Source organism: Stomoxys calcitrans, chromosome 1, assembly GCF_963082655.1.
Source record: "Stomoxys calcitrans chromosome 1, idStoCalc2.1, whole genome shotgun sequence".
NCBI lineage: Eukaryota > Metazoa > Arthropoda > Insecta > Diptera > Muscidae > Stomoxys > Stomoxys calcitrans.
This window is the reverse complement of record NC_081552.1, coordinates 112,689,947-112,712,609: the sequence shown is the minus strand read 5'-3', so window position 1 is coordinate 112,712,609 and position 22,663 is coordinate 112,689,947.

The window sequence follows — 22,663 nt, the reverse complement described above, 5'->3', positions numbered from 1 at the left end:
ACATTTTGCATAAACATTTTTAAAGTCATTTTATTATGCTTATCTGTCCCAAAGAATATTTTCCTAAAATTTTTTCTTTAGACAAATTTTAATAAATATATTTAGATATAAAATTTTAGCCCATTATATATTATATATTTTAGCTCGATAAGACTAAACTAAAACCAGTAAAGAAAGGCAAAAGTCGGGCGGTGCCGACTATATAATACCCTAAACCACCTAGTGCATATAGTACTTTTTATACCCACCAAGGACGGATGGGGGTATATTCATTTTGTCATTCCGTTTGCAACACATCGAAATATCCATTTCCGACCCTATAAAGTATATGATCAGCGTAAAAATCTAAGACGATCTAGACATGTCCGCCCGTCTGTCCGTCTGCCTGTTGAAATCACGCTACAGTCTTCAAAAATAGAGATATTAAACTGAAATTTTGCACTGGTTCTTTTTTTATCCATAAGCAGGTTATGTTCGAAGATGGGCTATATCGGACTATATCTTGATATAGCCCCCATATAGACCGATCCGCCGATTTAGGGTCTTAGGCCAATAAAGGCCACATTTATTATCCGATTTTGCTGAAATTTGGGATAGTGAGTTGTGTAAGGCCCTTCAACATCCTCCGTCAATTTGGCCCAGATCGGTCCAGATTTGGATATAGCTGCCATATAGACCGATCCTCCAATTTAAGGTCTTAGGCGCATAAAAGCCACATTTATTATCCGATTTTGCTGAAATTCGGGACAGTGAGTTGATGTGAGCTCTTCGACATCTTCCATCAATATGGCTCAGATCGGTTTAGATTTTGATATAGCAGCCATATAGACCGATCCTCCGATTTAGGGTCTTAGGCCCATAAAAGCCACATTTATTATCCGATTTTAATGAAATTCGGGACAGTGAGTTGTGTTAGGCCGCTCAATATCCTTCATCAATTTGGTTCAGATCGGTCCAGATTTGGATATAGCTGCCATATAGACCGATCCTCCGATTTAGGGTTTTAGGCCCATAAAAGCCACATTTATTATCCAATTTTGCTGAAATTTGGGACAGTGAGTTGTGTTGGGCCCTTCGACACCCTTCGTCAATTTTGCTCTGATCGGTTCAGATTTGGATATAGCTGCCATATATACCGATCCTCCGAGTTAGGGTCTTAGGCCCATAAAAGCCACATTTATTATCCGATTTTGCTGAAATTTGGGACAGCAAATTGTGTTAGGCCCTTTGATGTATCTCGTCAATTTGATGCAGATCGGACCAATTTTGGATATCGCTGCCATATAGACCGATCACTCGATTTCAGGTTTTGGGCCCATAAAATGCTCATTTATTGTCCGATGTCGCCGAAATTTGGAACAGTGAGTTAAGTTAAGCCCCTCACCATAATCCTGCAATATGGCACAGATCGGTTAAGATTTGGATATAGCTGTCATATAGACCGATCTCTCTATTTAAGGTTTTGTTCCCATAAAAGGTGCATTTATTGTCAGATGTCGCCGAAATTCAGGACAGTGAGTTAGGTTAAGCCCTTCGACTTCCTTCTGCAATATGGCCCAGATCAGTCCAGATTTGAATATAGCTGCCACATAGACCGATCTCTCAATATAAGGTTTTGGGTCCGATTTCGCCGAAATTTGGGACAATGAGTTGAGTTAGGCCCTTCGACATTTTTCTGAAACTTGGGCCAAATCGGTTCAGATTTGGATATAGCTGCCATATAGACCTATATCTCGATTTAAAGTTTTGGCCCCATAAAATGCTCATTTATAATCCGATTTCACTGAAATTTGACACAGTGACTTATGTTAGGCTTTTCGAAATCCGTGTCGTATGTAGCTCAGATCGGTTTATTTTTAGATAAAGCTACTTAAAAGACCAATATTTTGTTATACACAATTGAACAATGACTTGTACTTATAAGTATTTGGTCCAAATCGGAACATATTTTGATATAACTGCTATGGGACAAAAGGTATAAAATTTCCACCGGATTTTTATGAAAAGTGGTTTACGTATATTCCCGAGGTGGTGGGTATCCAAAGTTCGGCCCGGCCGAACTTAACGCCTTATTACTTGTTATATGTAGAACTTATCAATTTAGCAATTGAGAACCTTGTAAGATTTTCCTTCCATAGGACAAACGATTTGGATTTCCACATCTTTAAAAGGCCATATCGGATAAAAGATTATATGGGAGTTATATCGAAACCTGTGCCAATTTTAATGACACATACTGGGGCGTCAAATAGAGATTGACGTCCCAGTATGTGTCATTAAGATGTGACCAAAATTGTGGCTTTTACTGCCATAAAAGTCCATATCTGATAAAATATATACAGTGGAGCTGTATATAAATAAGGACTGATGTTAATGGAATTTTGCGCACGTATTGAAACGCCAATTTAAACGTCTCATGTAAAATCGGGCGAAAATTTTGGATTCTACAGTCTTAAAAGGCCATATCGAATGAACGATAGGTATGGTAGCTATATCTAAATCTAAACCGATTTTTATGAAATTTTGCACACATATGAAGACGTCAAATAAAGCACCTGATGCAAAATTTTGTAAAGATCGGACAAAATTGTGGCTTCTACAGCCCTAAAAAGCCAAATCGGATGAAAGATATATATAGGAGCTATATCTAAATCTGAACCGATTTTTATGAAATTTTGCACATACATTGAGACTTCACAAAAACGGATCCACACCAAATTTGGTAAAGATCGGACCAAAATTATAGCTTCTACAGCTTTAAAAGTTTAAATCGGATGAAAAATATATATGGGAGCAATATCTAAATCTGAACCGATTTTTATGAAAATTTACAGATATATTAAGATCAGTAACAAAACAGTCCGCGCCAAATTTTGTGCAGATCGGTTGAATATTGTAGCTACTACGGCCATTTAAGTGCAAATCGGGCGATACATATATATGGGAGCTATATCTAAATCTGGACCGATTTTGGACACATATGAAGACGTCAAATAAAAGACCCCATGCCAAAATTTGTAAAGATCGGACTAAAACTGTGGCTTCTACAGCCATAAAAACCATATCGGATGAAATATATATATGGGAGCAATATCTAAATCTGAACCGATTTTATTTAAAATCAATAGCGTTTGTCTTTGTGCCAAAAAAGTAACATGTCCATAATTTCGTGACAATCGGACAACAAATACGACCTGCACTTTGATTAAGTGATGGACGGACATGGCTAAATCGAATCAGAAAGTAATTCCGAGTCGATCAGTATACTTATCAATGGTTCTAGCTCTTTTCCTTCTTAGCGTTGCAAAAAATGCACAAATCTATAATACCCTGTACCACAGTGGTGGTGCAGGGTATAAAAAGTACGAAATTGTGACTTTTTACCCAACGCGAACGGATGGGGCTAGAATAATCAAATTAAAGAGCGTCCCGAAACATTAGGATTTGGTGACAGAATTTTGCCAAGATAGTACCGGAAGTGGGAAAAATGATACGTTTATAACCGCAGTTGGGACTTTTTGGTACCATGTTTGTTAATTGAGCAAGAGCTATCAATTTTGAAATTCTGGTACACTGTGGCAACTTAAATTGGGATGCCAAAAGAGTTTTTGAACATTTAGAAACAAAAAAGTACACAAAAAGGTACGAAATAAATGAACTTTGCATAGGGCAAACAGGTAGAGCTAGAACTTCGAAATTTGACTTAAATGATTGTTGATGCGATATAAAGGGGGTAGATAGAAACAAGTAAGAAGGCGTTAAGTTCGGCCGGGCGGAACTTTGGATACACATCACCTCGGTTTATATGTAAATCACCTTTCATCAAAATCCGGTGAAAATTTTATACCTTATGTCCCATAGCAGTTATATCGAAATATGTTCCGATTTGGACGAAATACTAATAAGTACAAGTCATTGTTCAATATTGGTCTTTTTAGTAGCTATATCCAAAAAAACCCGATCTGAACAATATACGACATGGATGTCGAAAAGCCTAACATAAGTCACTGTGTCAAATTTCAGTTAAATCAGATTATAAATGCGCCTTTTTTGGGGCCAAAACATTAAATCGAGATATCGGTCTATATGACAGCTATATGCAAATCTTGATCGATCTAGACCAAATTGCAGAAATATGTGGAGGGGCTTAACTTAATTCTCTGTCCCAATTTTCGGCAACATCGCACAATAAATGCGCCTTTTATGGGTCCAAAACATTATATCGAGAGATCGGTCTATATGGCAGCTATATCCAAATATGGACCGATCTGGGTGAAATTGAAGAAGGTTGTCGAAGGGCCTAACACAACTCACTATCCCAAATTGCGGCGACATCGACAATAAATGCGCTTCTTATGGCCCCAAAACCTAAAACCGAGAGATCGGTCCATATGGCAACTAATTCCCAATTCTGGACCGATCTGCGCCATATTCTAGAAGTATGTCAAGGGGCTTAACTTAACTCACTGTCCCAAATTTCGGCGACATCAGACAATAAATGTGCATTTAATGGGCCCAAAACCTTAAATCGAGGGATCGGTCTATATGGCAACTATATCCAAATTTGATCCGATCAGGGATAAATTGAAGAAAGATGTCGAAGGGCGTAAGGCAACTCTCTTTCCCAAATTTTATCAAAATCGGATACTAAATGTGGCTCTTTTGGGCCACATCGGAGGATCGGTCTATGTGGCAGCTATAACAAAATCTGAACCGATCAAGACCAAATTGACGAAGGACGTTGAAGGGCCTTACACAACTTACTGTCCCAAATTTCAGCAAAATTTGATAATAAATGTGGCTTTTATGGGCCTAAATCCGAGGATCGGTCCATATGGCACCTATATCCAAATCTGGGCCGATCTGGGCCAAACTGACGAGGGATGTCAAAGGGCCTAACACAGTCCCAAATTTTTGCAAAATCGCATAATATATGTGGCTTTTATGAGCCTAAGACCCTAAATCGGCGGATCGGTCTATATGGGGGCTATATCAAGATATATTCCGATGTAGCTCATCTTCGAACTTAACCTGCTTATGGACAAAAAAGAATCTATGCAAAATTTCAGCTCAATATCTCTATTTATAAAGACTGTAGCGTGATTACAACAGACGGACGGACATGGCTAGATCGTCTTAGATTTTTTCGCTGATGAAGAATATATATACTTTATAGGGTCGGAAATGGATATTTCGATGTGTTGCAAACGGAATGACAAAATGACTATACCCCTATCCTTCGGTGGTGGGTATAAAACAAAATGAGGTATGCTAACTAATTTCAAAGAAACAAGAATTTTGCCAATTTTCGTTTTTGAAGAAATGTGGTGGGGCCATTGAAGTGCAAATCGAACGATACATATATATATAGGATCCGAATTTGATGGAATTTACCAGATATGTTAAGATTAGTAAAAAACACTTTACGCCAAATTTTGTGCAGGTCCGTTAAAAATTGGCTGAAATTTTTACATATAGTGTTCATACTATAACTTCCAACAACTGTGCTAAGTACGGTCTGACTCGGTCTATAACCTGATATAGCTCCCATATAAACCGATCTCCCGATTTGACTTCTTAAGCCCATGCAAGCCCTAATTTTTGTCCGATTTGGCTAAAATTTTCATGCGGTGTTCAATTACGACTTTCAACAACTGTGCCAAATACTGCCAAAAAACCATAAAACTATGCCTTTCAACAAAATTTATTTTGTATAAAATTTTAGCAGAATACAACGGTGGTGGGTTCCCAAGACTCGGGCCGACCGAACTTAGCACTCTTTAACTTGTTAATGCTTAAATAAATTTGAATGGAAAAAAACTATCTCAAAAACATCTATTTTGAATATTTTCACGTTTTGAAATATTTTCAACTATTTATTTATTATACCCTACACCACCACTGTGGTATAAGGTATTAAAACATTGGGCATTTGATTGCAACGCTAAGAAAGAGACTAGGTTGACCCATTGATATGTATAGCGAGCGGCTTAGAATCACTTCCTGATTCGATTTAGCTATATCCGTCAGTCCGTCTGTCCGTCCGTCTATCTGTCCTTGTATTTTTTTAATCAAGGTACAGGTCGCATTTTTTGTCTGACTGTCACAAAATTTTGCACAAGTCACATCTTTGGTCCAAGGACGAACGCTATTGATTTTGTTGTATTAATGGCTTCGAACGCTAGACAACCGCAACAGTTTTGCTGGTGTTCCGCGTGCCCAGGTTCACATTTATGACGAAAAATACCCAAAATAAGAGCTGCTTAGAAAAATTCTAGCTCGAGTTGGGAAAGAGGTATCGTAATTGAAATTTGGACTGGCGTATAGAAGACGATTGAAACCAGTTACAACAATTTTTCCCGTCATGTTTTGTACAAAATCGAGGTTTTATAACAAAATCTTATTTCCTAAGCCCTTACAACAGAAAAATTATTTTCTTAATATTTTGTGACCATTTAGCATAGAAAGTTGGATTTTATGATTTTGGCCTGCTGACAAAGGAAATAGGATTATTGCCATAAACTTAGTTTTATACCCTCCACCATAGGATGAGGGTATACATATTTTGTCAATCTGTTTGTAACTCCTCGAAATATGCATCTGAGATTCTCATAAAGTATGTATATTCTTGATCGTCATGTCATTTTAAGTCATTCTAGCCATATCCGTCCGTCCGTCTGTTTGTTGAATGCACGCTAACATTCGAAGGAGTAATGCTACGCTCTTGAAATTTTGCACAAATACTTTTTATTAGTGTAGGTCAGTTGGGATTGTAAATAGGCCAAATCGGTCCATGTTTTGATATAGCTGTCATATAAACCGATATTGGCCATTGACTTCGTGAGCCTCTAGAGTGCCCAATTCTTTTCCAATTTGGCTGAAATTTTGCATGAGTCGTTATGTTATAGGTTCCAACAACAGTGCTAAGTATGGTGCAAATCGGTTTATAGCCTGATATATCTGCCATATAAACCGATCTGGGGTCTTGACTTCTTCAGCTTTTAGAGGGCGCAATTCTTATCCGATTAGTGTGTAATTTGACTGAAATATTGTACAATGACTTCTACGATGTTCAGCATTCAAGTCATTTACGGTATGTATATATATAACTTGTTATAGCACCAAAAGCATAACAGTTCTTATTCATTATTCTTTGTTTGTCTAAAAAGAGATACCGCGCAAAGAACTTGACAATTGCGATCCATGGTGGAGGGTATATAAGATTCGGCCCGGCCGAACTTAGCACGCTCTTACTTGTTTTAATATAGAAACCAGCAAATGCGACGAGACACTAAACCGAATTCCATAAATCTCACTTCTAAGGATTTTGAAAAATGTTTTCGTTTGATTTTTGGGATGGAAAAAAATTTCGACTTTCGACAAGCCAATCCTCCCTCAAAACATGACTGGAAAATTGTTGTAACTGGTTTCAGTCGTCCACTTTATGCCAATCCAAATTTTATTATGATACCTCGTTCCTAAATGGAGCTAGAATTTTTCTAAGGCAGCTCTATTCTTGGGTATTTTTCGTCGTTAATGGGTTAATGCAATTTTTTTATTTAAAGGCCGAATCGCAATTTTATTTTTCAAAAGATAAAATTTTTCTGATTGTGTTAAGCAAAAGTATCATAATTTCTTTGTTTGGAGGCCACCGTAGCGCAGAGGTTAGCATGTCCGCCTATGACGCTGAACGCCTGGGTTCGAATCCTGGCGAGACCATCAAAAAAATGTTCAGCGGTGGTTTTCTCCTCCTAATGCTGGCAACATTTGCGAGGTACTATGTCATGTAAAACTTCTCTCTAAAGAGGTGTCGCACTGCAGCACGCCGTTCGGACTCGGCTATAAAAAGGAGGCCTTTTATCATTGAGCTTAAAAGTTGAATCGAACTGCACTCATTGATATGTGAGAAGATTGCCCCTGTTTCTTAGTGGAATGTTCATGGGCAAAATTTGCATTTGCATCATAATTTGTTTAAGGCAAAATCTTCATAGAATTTTCTTGTTAAAAAATTTGTTCCGAAACACAAACATTTAACAAAAATTTTTTCTAAAACATAACTTTATATGAATTTTTTCTTAATTCTCATTTTTATACCCTCCACCATAAGATGGGGGGTATACTAATTTCGTCATTCTGTTTGTAACTACTCGAAATATTCGTCTGAGACCCCATAAAGTATATATATTCTTGATCGTCGTGAAATTTTGTGTCGATCTAGCCATGTCCGTCCGTCTGTCCGTCCGTCCGTCCGTCTGTCTGTCGAAAGCACGCTAACTTCCGAAGGAGTTAAGCTAGCCGCTTGAAATTTTGCACAAATACTTCTTATTAGTGTAGGTCGGTTGGTATTGTAAATGGGCCATATCGGTCCATGTTTTGATATAGCTGCCATATAAACCGATCTTGGGTCTTGATTTCTTGAGCCTCTAGAGTGCGCAATTCTTATCCGATTGGGATGAAATTTTGCACGACGTGTTTTGTTATTATATCCAACAACTGTGCCAAGTATAGTTCAAATCGGTCCATAACCTGATATAGCTGCCATATAAACCGATCTTGGGTCTTGCCTTCTTGAGCCTCTAGAGTGCGCAATTCTTATCCGATTGAAACAAAATTTTGCATGATGTGTTTTGCTATTATATCCAACAACTGTGCCAAGTATGGTCCAAATCCGTCCAAATCCGTCCATAACCTGATATAGCTGCCATATAAACCGATCTCGGGTCTTGACTTCTTGAGCCTCTACAGGGCGCAATTCTTATCCGAATGGAATGGAATTTCGCACGACGTGTTTTGTTATGGTACCCAACAACTGCGCCAAGTATGGTTTTAATCGGTCCATAACCTGATATAGCTGCCATATAAACCGATCTTGGGTCTTGACTTCTTGAGCCTCTAGAGGGCACAATTCTTATCCGATTTGAATGAATTTTTGTATTTCGTTGTTATATCCAACAACTTTGCCAAGTATGGTTTAAATCGGTCCATAACCTGATATAGCTGTCATATAAACAGATCTGGGGATTTGACTTCTTGAGCTTCTAGAGGGCGCAATTCCTATCCGATTTGGCTGAAATTGTGTCAAATAAGGTTCAAATCGGTTCATAACCTGATATAGCTGCCATATAAACCGATCTGGGATCTTGACTTCTTGACCCCTAGAAGTCGCAATTATTATCCGATATGCCTGAAATTTTGTACGACGGATCCTCTCATGACCATCAACAAACGTGTTTATTATGGTCTGAATCGGTCTATAGCCCTATACAGATCCCATATAAATCGATCTCTCTATTTTACTTCTTGAGCCCCCAAAGGGCGCAATTCTTATTCGAATTGGCTGAAATTTTACACAGGTCTCCAACATGTAATAATAAAATAAGAGCAGAGCAAATCTTTTCTTATATCCTTTTTTGCCTAAAAAGAGATGCCGGGAAAAGAACTCGGCAAATGCGATCCATGGTGGAGGGTATGTAAGATTCGGCCCGGCCGAACTTAGCACGCTTTTACTTGTTTTTTATTTTAAAAGAAATTTTATCTGTAGAAAAAATATTATTTAAAAATTGGCTTTAAATGAAATATTTGGCTTTTATACCCTCCACCATAAGATGGGAGGTATACTAATTTCGTCATTCTGATTGTAACTACTCGAAATATTCGTCTGAGACCCCATAAAGTATATATGTTCTTGATCGTCGTGAAATTTTATGTCGATCTAGCCATGTCCGTCCGTCTGTCCGTCCGTCCGTCTGTCTGTCGAAAGCACGCTAACTTTCGAAGGAGTAAAGCTAGCCGCTTGAAATTTTACACACATACTTCTTATTAGTGTAGGTCGGTTGGTATTGTAAATGGGCCATATCGGTCCATGTTTTGATATAGCTGCCATATAAACCGATCTTGGGTCTTGACTTCTTGAGCCTCTAGAGTGCGCAATTCTTATCCGATTGGGATGAAATTTTGCACAACGTGTTTTGTTATGATACCCAAGAACTGTGCCAAGTATGGTTCACATCGGTCCATAACCTGATATAGCTGCCATATAAACCGATCTTGGGTCTTGACTTCTTGAGCCTCTAGAGTGCGCAATTCTTATCCGATTGGAATGTAATTTTGCACAACGTGTTTTGTTATTATATCCAACAACTGTGCTAAATATGGTTCAAATCGGTTCATAACCTGATATAGCTGCCATATAAACCGATCAGGGGTTTTGACTTCTTGAGCCTCTAGAGTGCGCAATTCTTATCCGATTGGAATGAAATTTTGCACGACGTGTTTTGTTACGATATCCAACAACTGTGCCAAGTATGGTTCAAATCGGTCTATAATCTTACATAGCTGTCATATAAACCGATCTTGGGTCTTGACTTCTTGAGCCTCTAGAGTGCGCAATTCTTATCCGATTGGAATGAATTTTGGCACGTAGTATTTTGTTATGATATCCAACAACTGTGCCAAATATGGTTCAAATCGGTTCATAACTGATATAGCTGTCATATAAACAGATCTGGGGACTTGACTTCTTGAGCTTCTAGAGTGCTCAATTTCTATCCGATTTGGCTGAAATTTCGCAAGACGTTTTTTATTGTTACTTTCAACAACTATGTCAAATAAAGTACAAGTCGGTTCATAACCTGATATAGCTGCCATATAAAGCGATCTGGGATCTTGACTTCTTGAGTCTCTAGAGGTCGCAATTATTATCCGATTTGCCTGAAATTTTTTACGATGGATTCTCTCATGACCATTAACATACGTGTTTATTATGGTCTGAATTGGTCTATAGGCCGATACAGCTCCCATATAAATCGATCTCTCTATTTTACTTCGTGAGCCCCAATGGGCGCAATTCTAATACGAATTGGCTGAAATTTTACACAGGTCTCCAACATATAATTTAATTGTGGTCCGAACCGGACCATATCTTGATATCGTTTTAATAGCAGAGCAACTCTTTTCTTATATTCTTTTTTGCCTTAGAAGAGATGCCGGGAAAAAACTCGACAAATGCGATCCATGGTGGAGGGTATATAAGATTCGGCGCGGCCGAACTTAGCACGCTTTTACTTGTTTAATCTGGAAAACTTTTGCAGAGAATAATTAATAATATTTAACTATAAATTATTTAAATTACATCAGCAATGAAATGAAAAATTTTAAGGACTCCGAACCACAATTTTAAAACATTTTAAAATTTATTTTCGAATTTGCTTCCAAGAAAATCTTCTTACAATGAAAAGATTTTGCGAATAAAGATTTCCTTATGTGTTATGCACGAAAGAATTTAATAAAATTCGACGAGTCAAATTGCATGCTTACTAAAAGTTGGTATTAAGTTCGTGTTCCACAGTGAAATACCCATGTTTTCGCGATTACTTTTTTGAAAAACTACAAAACTTATAACATATCGCTTCTAATAAAATTTTGTCATAAATATTGGGAATGGCGTAATGAATGAAATCAGAAAGACGTTTTGCTTCAAAATCCATTATCTACAAAAAGTAATCGTTAAATATATTAATTTGCACCGTAAAACACGAACTTAATACCCACCCTAAGTGAGGAAATGTGTTAAAATAATATTAGTCAGCAATATTTGTCAGCAGACTTTTATTTATGGGAGCAAGTTTTATATTACACTTACGTTTGCCGCTAGGTAATTTTACATCAATTAGTGGGCAAAGACCGAAACAAGTTTAAAACTGCTAAAACGTAGAAATCTCATCGTGTTTCTGATTTTTAGTTCTACTACCTTTCCTTATTTTATCTGCAATAAATTAGGAAAACTTCAGGACTTATAAAGACTTTGGAGTTATAAGCATATGCGACAATAGTTGGATGAAATTTGTAACGGACATATTTTCCATCAAAGGCGAATTTTCGATCGATTTTAATGAAAAAGGTTTCCGATCGGATTGAGGGTTCTACATAGAGAACCGAGGAACCGAGATCTGTTTTCGATTGCCTGACCATAATAAAATTTATTTAAACCCCATATTGCCATTGGTTTAGGGGAGTTTACATATTGCCATTGGTTTAGGGGAGTTTAGAGGACGAGGCGTCCCCCAAACACATGGCCCCAAAATAAGTTATCAAATTCGTTTTCTAATCTCAAATACCTTTCATTTGAGCCACATATTGGCATGGTCGAAAAAATTTTACCCTTTGGGGAGTGTTTTGGGGAAGGGGTGATGCCCTAAATACATGGTCGTATATTTGGGTATCGAATTCATATTCTTCTCCCAAAAACCTTTTTTTGAGCCCCATATTGCGATGGTCAGTAAAAAATTGCTGTTTGTGGGGTATTTTGGGAAAGGGGTAGACCCCCAGAAAATTGGTCCCGAAAGTGGGTATCAATTCTTGCACTACCCCCAATTCCTTTCATTTAAGCTCCACATTGACATGGTCGGTAAATATGCCCGATTTAGGGGTGTTTTGGGGATAGGGGTGGTCCCCAAACACTAAGCCCGGAAAATATATGAGCAACGTGCTCTATTCTCATATAACTATATATCATTTATTTGAACCCCATATTGCGATTGACTTCAAAATTGGATATCAATTTCGTTTTCTAATCTCATTTAAACTCCTTATTGCAAAAGTCAGCAAATATGTCCGGTTTGGGGTATTGGCCCTAAAAACTATGAATATTTAGTTCCACTCTCTTTAAGACCCAAATTGTCTTGGTGAGCAAATACGTCCTATTTGGGGGCTGCTATGGTGGTGGGACGTCCGCTATACAGTTGGCTCCTAATGTTGATATCAGATACGTGGTCTACTCCCACATACTTTTGATTTGAGCCCCATATTTCCATAGTCGGCAAACATGACCGGCTTGAGGGGTGTTTTGGGGGATGGGCGGCCACTCAGTGATTTGGCCTTGAAAATATATATCAGATTCGTGTTCTACTCTAAAAACCATCTTATTTAATCCTCATATTGCAATAGTTAGCAAGTACTTCCTACTTGGGTGGTGTTGTGGGGGTGGGGTGGCCCCATAGACACTTTCCCGCATATTTATATCAGATTCGTGCTTTACTCTGAAAGGCCTTTCATTTTAGCCCCACATTGCTATGGTCGTAAATTTGACCCCTTAGGGGACGTTCTTGGGGAGAGGCGGCCAATAAATACTTAGACCCATATTTGGTTATCAGATTCGAATTCTACACTTAAATACCTTTTATTTAAGCCCCGTATTAATATGGTCAGTAAATAAGTCCTGTTTGAGGGGTGCTTTGGGGAAGGGGTGGACCCTCAGAAACGTGGTCCCACATTTAGATATTAGATCCGTATTCTACTCGCAAATACCATTCATTTGAGTCCCATATTGCCATGGTCGGTAAATATGTCCGATTTTGGGGTGTTTTGGGAGTTGGGGTGGTCCCCCAAACACTTGGTCCAACATTTGGATATCAGATACGTTTTCTTATCCTAAATACCTTTCTTTTGAGTTCCATATTGTCGTGATTGGTGTAAATATATGTTTGGTAGGTTTTAGGGTAGGGCAGCCCCCCTAGGTACCCCATCCGAAATTTGGACACCAAATTTTTATTTTTTATTTTCACCATGGGATCATTATGCACCATCTGTGAAAATTTCAAGAAAATCGGTTCGTCCGTCCATAAGGAACACACAAACAAACAAACAAACCTACAAACAAACACAAATTGATTTTTATACCCACCACCGACGGATGGGGGTATATTCATTTTGTCATTCCATTTGCAACACATCGAAATATCCATTTCCGACCCTATAAAGTATATATATTCTTGATCAGCGTAAAAATCTAAGACGATCTAGACATGTCCGTCCGTCTGTCTGTTGAAATCACGCTACAGTCTTCAAAAATAGAGATATTGAGCTGAAACTTTGCACAGGTTCTTTTTTTGTCCATAAGCAGGTTAAGTTCGAAGATGGGCTATATCGGACTATATCTTGATATAGCCTCCATATAGACCGATCCGCCGATTTAGGATCTTAGGCCAATAAAAGCCACATTTATTTTCCGATTTTGCTGAAATTTGGGACAGTGAGTTGTCTTAGGCCCTTCGATAACCTCCGTCAATTTGGCTCAGATCGGTCCACATTTGGGTATAGCTGCCATATAGACCGATCCTCCGATTTAGGGTTATAGGCCAATAAAAGCCACATTTATTATCCGATTTTGCTGAAATTTGGGACAGTGAGTTGTCTTAGGCCCTTCGACATCCTCCGCCAATTTGGCTCAGATCGGTCCACATTTGGATATAGCTACCATATAGACCGATCCTCCGATTTAGGGTCTTAGGCCCATAACAGCCACATTTATTATCCGATTTTGCTGAAATTTGGAACAGTGAGTTGTGTTAGGCCCTTCAACGTCCTTCGTCAATTTGGCACAGATCGGTCCAGATTTGGATATAGCTGCCATATAGACCGATCCTTCGATTTAGGGTCATTGGCCCATAAAAGCCACATTTATTATCCGATTTTGCTGAAATTTGGGACAGTACGTTGTCTTAGGCCCTTCGACATCCTCCGTCAATATGGCTCAGATCGGTTCAGATTTGGTTTTGGTTTGGGGCCATAAAAGGCGCATTTATTGTCCGATGATGCCGAAATTTGGGACAAAGAGCTAAGTTAAGCCCCTCCACATTTTTCTGCAATTTGGTCTAGATCGATCAAGGTTTGCATATAGCTGCCATATGGACCGATCTCTCGATTTAAAGTCTTGGCCCCGTAAAAGGCGCTTTTTTAATCCGATTGCACTGAAATTTGACACAGTGACTTATGTTAGGCTTTTCGACATCCGTGTCGTATATAGTTCAGATCGGGTTATTTTAAGATATAGCTACTAAAAAGACCAATGTTTTGTTATATACAATTGAACAATGACTTTTACTTATTAGTATTTGTTCCAAATCGAAACGTATATTGATATAGCTGCTGTGGGGCATAAGGTATGAGTTTTGCACCGGATTTTGACGAAAGGTGGTTTACATATATATCCGACTATGATGGAAAAAAAGCATTAAATCTTATATATACAATAAAAATCAATTTGTGTTTGTTTGCAGATTTGTTCGTTTGTATGTTTGTGTGTTCCTTATAGGCTCAGAAACGGCTGAACTGATTTCCTTGAAATTTTCACAGATGGTGCATAATGACCCCGTGGTGAAAATAGGGTACTACATTTTTTAATATCTGAAGGGGGGCGGACCCTCACCCTTACCGTAATTTTCAGAAACGCCTGATCTCGGAGGTGGGTGGTGCGATTAAAGCGAAATTTTGTTTGCTCTCATATAGTACCCTAAAAATAAAAATTTGGTATCCAAATTTCGGATGGGGTACCTAGGGGGGCTGCACCACCCTAAAACCTACCAAACATATATTTAGATCAATCACGACAATATGGGACTCAAAAGAAAGGTATTTAGGATAAGAAAACGTATCTGATATCCAATTGTCGGACCAAGTGCTAGGAGGACAACCCCAAGCCCCAAAAAAACCCTAAATCGGACATATTTACCGACCGTGGCAATATGGGACTCAAATGAATGGTATTTGCGAGTAGAATACGAATCTGATATCCAAATATGGGACCAAGTGTTTGGGGGCCGTCTCTCACCAAAAACATCCCCCAAAGAGGACAAATTTACGACCATAGCAATATGGGGGAAAGGTCTTTGGGAGTAAATTTTGGGCCATGTGTTTGGGGGACCCCTCATCGTGTAAACTCTTCTAAACCAATGCTAATATGGGGTTTAAGTAAATGGTATTTGAAAGAACATCACGATGCTGATATTTTTTCAGGGCCAAGTGTCTGGGCGACCACCTCACCCCCAAAAACACCCCTAAATCATATATCATGAGGATATCGGGCTGTATTTTTAGAATGGAGAACACGTTACATCCAAACTTAAATTCGTAGACCAATAAATATCAAAATACCCGGGTCAGCTAGTAGAATTATAAAAAAATACCAACAAAAATTTAACGTCCGGAGGAGGGCTCGATTCCACGACCGTCGTACGTGTTAGCCACTTAGGCTATACAACCACTGACCAAGGGGGCGGCTAAATAATTTTAAAGCCTGGCCAATGCAATTACATGTGTAATAATAATATAACAACATCTACAGATTATTGTAACTCATGTAATTTGATAAATGTCATAGAAATTAAAAAAATTAAAACAAATTTGATCAATGACCGTTACAGGATTTGAACCGACGATCTTCCGTCTGGCTCTAGCCAAATGAGCTATCGGACAACTGCGGTCTTGCGCGGCTAATTGATTACTTCGACACTATTAAACAATTTAATTTTTTTGTTTCTTCTGAAATTTTTGCGCTAATGGTTCATAATTACATTATTGTAAATAACTCTTAACGGAATGAAGTTAATAAGCACAAACTTTAATCCTTTAACACAAAAAAAAAAACTTTCAACAAATTCAACAGGAGCTGGAATTGAACTGGTATGATCAGGCTCTAGCCAACTTGGCTATTTTGCAATTATTTACTTTAAGAAATGAAAGAAGTCTTTTGATTTTTGCCACTAGTAAATTTAATTCACCTACAATCCAAAAGTCAACATCATTGTCATTTTAAATTTTTGGTGACTTTGGGGAAAATAATGATCCGGTCGGTAAGACCAGTGTCCCAGTTTGTTGACTGTTAGTAGTGCAGATAATCGACAAAGGGAAAAGGAAATGACTCACTTACATATACATGGGTGCCACGGTGAAGGATCCTTCACTGGATTTCCGCAGTAGAGCTGATTTAGGAGTTTGTTGTTGTTGGAAAAAATGTCTTTGTATACTTTTTGTTCATTTTTACACTCGATTAAAAAAATTTACTTTCACTGCTAATTTTGCATGCGACGACTTAAAAACTCCGAATTTCCGATGTCTGTATATTTACAAAAAATAATAAAATTAAAAAAAAAAAAAACAAGTATAAGCGTGCTAAGTTCGGCCGGGCCGAATCTTATATACCCTCCACCATGGATCGCATTTGTCGAGTTCTTTTACCGGCATCTCTGCTTAGGCAAAAAAAGGATATAAGAAAAGATTTGCTCTGCTATTAGAGCGATATCAAGATATGGTCCGGTTTGGACCACAATTAAATAATATATTGGAGACCGGTGTAAAATGTCAGCCAATTCGAATAAGAATTGCGCCCTGTGGGGGCTCAAGAAGTAAAATAAAGAGCTAAATTTATATGGGAGCTGTATCGGGCTATAGACCGATTCAGACCATAATAAACACGTATGTTGATGGTCATGAGAGAATCCGTCGTACAAAATTTCAGGCAAATCGGATAATAATTGCGATCTCTAGAGGCTCAAGAAGTCAAGATTCCAGATCGGTTTATATGACAGCTATATCAGGTTATGAACCGATTTGAGCCATACTTGGCACAGTTGTTGGACATCATAACAAAACACGTCGTGCAAAATTTCATTATAATCGGATAAGAATTGCGCAGTCTAGAGGATCAAGAAGTCAAGACCTAAGATCGGTTTATATGGCAGCTATATCAAAACGTGGACCGATATGGCCCATTTACAACACCAACCGACCTACACTAATAGGAAGTATTTGTGCAAATTCTCAAGCGGCTAGCTTTACTCCTTCGGAAGTTAGCGTGCTTTCGACCTACAGACGGACGGACGAACATGGTTTGATCGACATAAAACGTCGCGACGATCAAGGATATATATACTTTATGGGGTCTCAGACGGATATTTCGAGTAGTTACGAACAGAATGACTAAATTAGTGTAGATAAAAAAAAATTAATTAAAATTTTATGAGCGTGGAGTTACTGCTTTTTTCACGATTTCAGCTGTCTTTCTTAATTAAATTGCGCGCACAACACTTTCACAAATCATAATATTCTGTAACTGATGTAGGGTATTTTCCTGGCGCCTAGGCTACATTCCTTCCAGCTCCAAAGATTCAAAAGAAATTTGTTGAGGTTTTCCGATGAGGGTTGCCGTACCCAAAATAAGAGTAACCCCAAGTCGTTGTTGCCTTCCAAAACCACAATAAATGTGTCTAAAAATCGATCGTAACACCAATCAGATTGGCTGACAAAAATAATAATCCTATACTTACATGAACCAAAGTCCAAGAACAGAAAAAAATTGTTGTGCAGCTGCACCGTCCAAGATCCAGGTGTGCGTGAAACTAACAGAATGAAAAGATCTTGGCGTCTCCGCCACTATTTATAGAGGACAAAGGATTGGAAAGGTTGCGTAGGTATATGCAAATTTTCCAATAATTTGAAAAATTCCAGCTTTTTCGAAAAGTTCCACGGAAAAATGCCACCAATTCTAACGCAACTCTGATTTGAAACCCAAAGCAGGTAGAACAAGTAAAAAGGCGTTAAGTTCGGCCGGGCCGAACTTTGGATACCCACCACCTCGGGTATATATGTAAACCAACTTTCATCAAAATTCGGTGAAAATTTCATACCTTATACTCATATACCTCATACCGATCTGAACTATATACGACATGGATGTCGAAAAGCCGAACATAAATCACTGTGTCAAATTTCAGTGAAATCGGATTATAAATCCCCCTTTTATGGGGCCAAGACTTTAAATCGAGATATCGGTCTACATGGCAGCTATATCCAAATCTGGACCGATTTGGGCCAAGTTGCATCAACATGTCGAAGAGCCTAACACAAACCACTGTCCCAAATTTCGGCGAAATCGGACAATAAATGCCTTTTTTATGGGCCCTAAACCTTAAATCCAGAGATCGGTCCATATGGCAGCTATATTCAAATCTGGACCGATCTGGGCAAAATTGAAGAAGGACGTCGAAGAGCATAACCAAACTCACTGTCTCAAATTTCAGCGACATCGGACAATAAATGCGTCTTTTATGGCCCCAAAACCTAAAACCTAGATATCGGTCTATATGGCAGCTATATCAAAATCTGGACCGATCTGTGCGATATTGCAGAAGTATGTCAAGGGGCTTAACTTAACTCACTGTTCCAAATTTCGGCGACATCGGACAATAAATGAGCATTTTATGAGCCCAAAACCATAAATCAAGAAATCGGTCTATATGGCAGCTATATCCAAATCTGAACTGATCTGGGCTAAATTGAAGAAATATGTCAAAGGGCCTAACACAACTCACTGTCCCAAATTTCAGAAAAATCGGATAATGAATGTGGCTTTTATGGGCCTTACACCATAAATCGGAGGATCGATCTATATGGCAGCTATATCCAAATCTGAACCGATCTGAGCCAAATTAACGAAGGATGTCGACGGGCTTTACACAATTCACTGTCCCGAATTTCATCAAAATCATAAATGTGGCTTTTGTGGGCCTAAGACCCTTCACCGGAGGATCGGTCTATATGTGAGCTATATCCAAATCTGAACCGATCTGGGCCAAATTAAAGAAACATATCAAAGGGCCTAAGACAACTCACTGTCCCAAATTTCAGCGAAATCGGATAATAAATGTGGCTTTTATAGGCCTAAGACCCTAAATCGGCGGATCGGTCTATATGGGGGCTATATCAAGATATAGTCCGATATAGCCCATCTTCGAACTTAACCTGCTTATGGACAAAAAAAGAATCTGTGCAAAATTTCAGCTCAATATCTCTATTTTTAAAGACTGTAGCGTGATTTCAACAGACAGACGGACAGACGGACGGACATGGCTAGATCGTCTTAGATTTTTACGCTGATCAAGAATATATATACTTTATAGGGTCGGAAATGGATATTTCGATGTGTTGCAAACGGAATGACAAAATGAATATACCCCCATCCTTCGGTGGTGGGTATAAAAATTGTAAAAAAACAGTTTTGCACGCCAATGCATTGCCATTGCAATAAATATTGTATGTAGTTGGAGCGATCCCCACTTAAAAAACCAAATCGTCTTGACAGCCAAAGTTAGTCTAGTGGCTAAGACCTAAAGCTAGCAACCTAGACGGACAGGTTTCGAATCCCACGCCAATACCTTCAATTTACTTTTTATACCCACCACCGAAGGATGGGGGTATATTCATTTTGTCATTCCGTTTGCAACACATCGAAATATCCATTTCCGACCCTATAAAGTATATATATTCTTGATCAGCGTAAAAATCTAAGACGATCTAGACATGTCCGTCCGTCTGTCTGTTGAAATCACGCTACAGTCTTTAAAAATAGATATATGGAGCTGAAACTTTGCACTGATTCTTTTTTGGTCCATAAGCAGGTTAAGTTCGAAGATGGGCTATGTCGGACCATATCTTAATATAGCCCCCATATAGACACATCCGCCGATTAAGGATTTTAGGCCCATAAAAGCCAAATTAATTATTCTATTTTGCTGAAATTTGAGACAGTGAGTTGTGTTAAGCCCTTCGACATCCTTCTTCAATTTGGTCCAGATTTTGTTATAGCTGCAATATAGACCGATCCTCCGATCTAGGGTCTCAGGCCCATAAAAGCCACATTTATTATACGATTTTGCTGAAATTTGGAACAGTGAGTTGCCTAATGCCTTTCGACATCTTTCATCAATTTAGCCCTGATCGGTTTAGATTTGGATATAGCTGCTGTATAGACCGATCCCACGATTTAGGGTTTTGGACCCATAAAATGCGCATTTATTGTCCGATGTCGCCGAAATTTGGGACAGTAAGTTAAGTCCCCTTGGCATTCCTCTGCAACATGGCACACATCGGTCCAGATTTGGATATAGCTGCCATATAGACCGATCTCTCGCTTTTAGGTTTTGGGGTCATAAAAAGCTTATTTATTGTCCGATGTCGCCGAAATTTGGGACAGTGAGTTGTGTTAGGCTCTTCGACATCCTTCTTCATTTTCAGATCGGTCCAGATTTGCCATGTAGACCGATCTCTCAATTTAATGTTTTGGGCCCACAGAAGGCACATATATTGTCTGATGTTGCCGAAAATTGGGACAGAGAGTTAAGTTAAGCCCCTCCATATATTTCTGCAATTTGGTTTAGATCGATCAAGATTTGCATATAGCTGCCATATAGACCGATATCTCGATTTAAGGTCTTGGCCCCGAAAAAAGCGCATTTATAATCCGATTTAACTGAAATTTGACACATTGACTAATGTTAGGCTTTTCGACATCCATGTCGTATACAGTCCAGATCGGTTTATTTTTAGATATAGGTACTAAAAAGACCAATATTTTGTTATACACAAATGAACAATGACTTGATTTTATTAGTATTTCGTCCAAATCGGAACATATTTCGATATAACTGCTATGGAACATAAGGTATGCAATTTTCACCGGATTTCGATGGAAGGTGGTTTACATATTAACAAAGTTCGGCCCGGCCGAACTTAACGCCTTTTTACTTGTTTTTATTGCTTTTTACCTTTTGTCTGTTAAATAAATTTTTTTATTTTTCCTTTAACTTCATTTCATTTACTTTTAGTGAATGAATCTCCATCATGGACCAGTGTTTATCGGTGGATGGTGAATTCAACCACATCATGGCGAATTTCTTGAAGGTCACCCAAATCAGTTTTTGTTCCAAACACCATTGATGTTGTGAGCCAACTGATATTGCAAGATCGTCATGTGACCTATCGTGAGATTGAGACTACCTTCGGCATTAGTGGCACCAGCATACATTCAATATTGCATGTACATTTGACAGTTAAAAAAATTATTTCACGTTGGATCCCACATAATTTTTCAATCGCTCAATAAAAGGCTCGTGTCGATTGGTCAAAAGAAATGCTCCAAAAATATGATCGCGGTGCTTCGAAATACGTCTGTGACAATCGTGACAGGTGATGAATCAATGACTTACGCGTATGAGACAGAAAGTAAACAGAAAGTTGCTTGCGTTCGAAGCCCTTCCAAGCAAATTATCGCCTGTTTTTTTCGGAAAAACTGGACATGTCGCAATCATACCACTAAAACAACGCAGAACAGTCAATTCTGAGTGGTACACAACCACTTGTTTGCCAGTTGTGTTCCAAGAAATCAAGAATACTAACCGCCGAAGACGGATCACTCTTCACCACGAAAATGCAAGCTCTCACACATCGGCTCAAACTACTGAATTTTTTAGCACTCAAAACATCGATTTGATGAGTCATCCGCCGTATTGTCCTGACTTGGCACCGAATGACTTCTTTTTATTCCCGTACGTAAAAAATAAAATGAGAAGTCAACATTTTTCGACACCTGAAGAAGCGGTTGATGCGTTCAGAATGCATGTTTTGGAGATACTTTAATCAGAGTGGCAAAAGTGCTTCGACAATAGATTCAAACGCATGTAAAGTGTAAAGATCTAAATGGGGATTATTTTAAATAACAATAAAGTGATTTTCGATGATTAATATTTATTTTTGTTCTCTTATCCCGAAATATAATACGCAACCCTATACATATTCTTGATCGACAAGACATTTTAGGTCGATCTAGCCTTGTCCTTCAGTCTGTCTGTCGAAAGCACGCTTACATTCGAAGGAGTAAAGCTACCCGTTTGAAATTTTGCACAAATATATCTTACTAGCTGACCCGGGTCCGCTCCGCTGCGCCTAATTTTACTTTATATGGCGCAACATTTTCCTTTGAATATTTATATTCGACAATTAAAGATTAAAAAATTATTTTATATTAAACAAGTAAGAAGGCGTTAAGTTCGGC